The sequence below is a fragment of the Orbicella faveolata genome, unplaced genomic scaffold (assembly GCF_042242905.1).
Source record: "Orbicella faveolata isolate gen_17 unplaced genomic scaffold, um_ofav_v1 contig_25, whole genome shotgun sequence".
NCBI lineage: Eukaryota > Metazoa > Cnidaria > Anthozoa > Scleractinia > Merulinidae > Orbicella > Orbicella faveolata.
Window position 1 is genome coordinate 16184522 of NW_028301553.1, and position 2604 is coordinate 16187125.

Below are 2604 nucleotides of genomic sequence, written 5' to 3' on the forward strand. Positions count from 1 at the left end.
GTTGATTTTAGGGAATGTTGCGGTTTTTGTTGGGTGCAGAATAATTAAATTTCGAAGACATGTATTTCATTCACTTAAAAGTACTTCGTCAAAATAACTGATTTTGACCATGTGCGAAACCTTCAAATGGATTAAGCTTCTGGTGGTTGAATCGCAGAAGGATGGTCTACAGATTCCTGTAAAAGTTTCTTTGGGCAAATGATTGTGAGCGACGCAAGAGCTTTTCAAAGTACGTTAAAAATGCAGATATTTGACCATCCGTCGTCAAATTTCAATTTACGGGTAAGACATATATTTTAGCAAGCGCCACATGTCTTGAGCTATATTAAGTTGAAATAGACACAGAGCTGATAATTTCGAAATGTTCTAACCTTATTTGCTGTAAAAGACAGGTCCAAAAGCCGATTTGACGTGTTTCTGTCACCATTCGTCGCACATAAAGCAGAAGTTTGCTTTTGTTTACACAACGTCCGATGTACATCGCCAACTGTCAACTTATCTAATGGTCGAATACCATGAATCTCTGACCCTCTTTCGACACATATGATCACCACTGCATCTAAGTCAAAAACGGCTAAGGGATTTGTAGATAGTTGCTTGCTTTGCACTACACCAAAATATTGCGTTTGATCATCGTTTGATCTCTTGCTACTTGAATCCTTGCTTGCAGCGGTTCCTTGTTTGTTCGTCACGCAATGCTATCATCCCATTTTAGGGGGTAGGGGTAGGACAATTTCTATCCTAATACGTAAGGCTCCGTAAGGCTCGGAACCAAAGGGAGCACATAATCTTGTTGAGTAGGAAGAGATTAAATTAGGCAATGGAAAGAATGAATAGTTAACCATTGCCCGTGTTGTCATCTTTTACTAGACAACCGCTACCTACCCGCCCTGCGTAAACACTGTAACGCTAAACTCGTACCTACAATCTTGGACAAAATAAATGGAACATCTGGACCACCCCTCCCCCCATTTCAATGATGCCAAAATGGCACGTTTTTGCTCCTTCGCGCCTTCATCATTGTTTTTGGGAGGATGGGCGATAATTGTTCCATTTTATTCTGTCCAAGATTGCAATCTTGGACAAAATAAATGGAACATCTGGACCACCCCTCCCCCCATTTAATGATGCCAAAATGGCGCGCTTTTGCTCCTTCGCGCCTTCATCATTGCTTTGGGGGGGATGGGGGATAATTGTTCCATTTTATTCTGTCCAAGATTGTAGGTCTTTTCGCGCTGTGCAATTATTTTTGGTTTACTTATAATACAGTGGGCAACCCTCGGGGAAATGGGAGGTGGCTGCTTAATACGGGTTGGTGTACCTTGAATATTTTTTCACCATCGGGCTATAAATTTCTTAGTGAACATGGAGTCAATTCAAGAAATTAGCAGCTCCTATTATTGCTCCGTCCATTGCAAAATTAATTAATTATTCCTTCGTCACATCAGTTTTTCCTCAGCGCTGGAAGACTGCAAAAGTCACTCCGTTATTTAAAGGTGCGGATCCAGAAAACGCAAACAACTATCGTCCGATATCAGTGTTGCCAGTACTTTCCAAGGTAATACAGAGGCATGTACACGACTCACTTTATAGTTATTTCTGTGTCAATAACTTAATTTATTCTAAGCAGTCTGGTTTTCGTAAGCGTCACAGTACAGAAACTGCTCTTATTGGAATTATCGACGAACTGCTGTTCAACCTTGACAGTGATCGCGTGAGTGGTATGATTTTAATTGATTATTGCAAGGCTTTCGACATGGTTGATCACTCGATTCTATTGCAAAAACTTCAAGCATATGGGCTTGACAACAAATCGTTAATCTGGTTTCGATCATATCTGAATGAAAGGCGCCAGCTGGTATCTATGGGTAACATAGAATCCCCTACTGCTTGTGTTCGTCATGGCGTACCTCAAGGCTCAATTCTGGGTCCCTTGCTTTTCATCGCCTTTATTAACGATCTTCAGCTACATGTGAGCTCGGCTCAAATTGACCTATACGCAGACGACACGACGTTAACCTCCGCTGCTAACTCTGATTCCGTTGGTGTTTTACAAAGTTCACTGACTACAGCAATTTCTGAGGTCGACCAATGGGCAACAGCTAATAAACTCCCTCTCAATGAGAGCAAGACAAAAGTGCTTACCATTACTGGCAAGCGACTTTCTACCAGAATTAACCATGACCTTGCTGTAATTGTTAATGGAAAACAACTGGAGAATGTTCGTTGTGCAAAGCTTTTGGGACTAGAAATCGACCAAGAACAAACTTTTATCCCTCATGTGGAGAAATTGAGTAAAAAGCTCTCGCAGCGGATAGGTATTTTAAAGAGAATTAAATATTGTCTACCTCTAAAACATCGACTTATTTTCTATAACACTATGATAAGACCGGTAATTGATTATGTAAATGTGGTTTGGACGAGCTGTGATAAACATTGCCTTAACCGTGTTCTAAAGTTGCAGAAGAGGGCTGCTAGAGTTATTCTAGACGCCGATTGTCAAGCCTCCTCCGTCAAACTGTTCAATAAACTAAACTGGATACCATTTTTCGAACAGGCTAAACTAACTAAATGCTGTATTATATACAAGCGTTTACAGGGGCA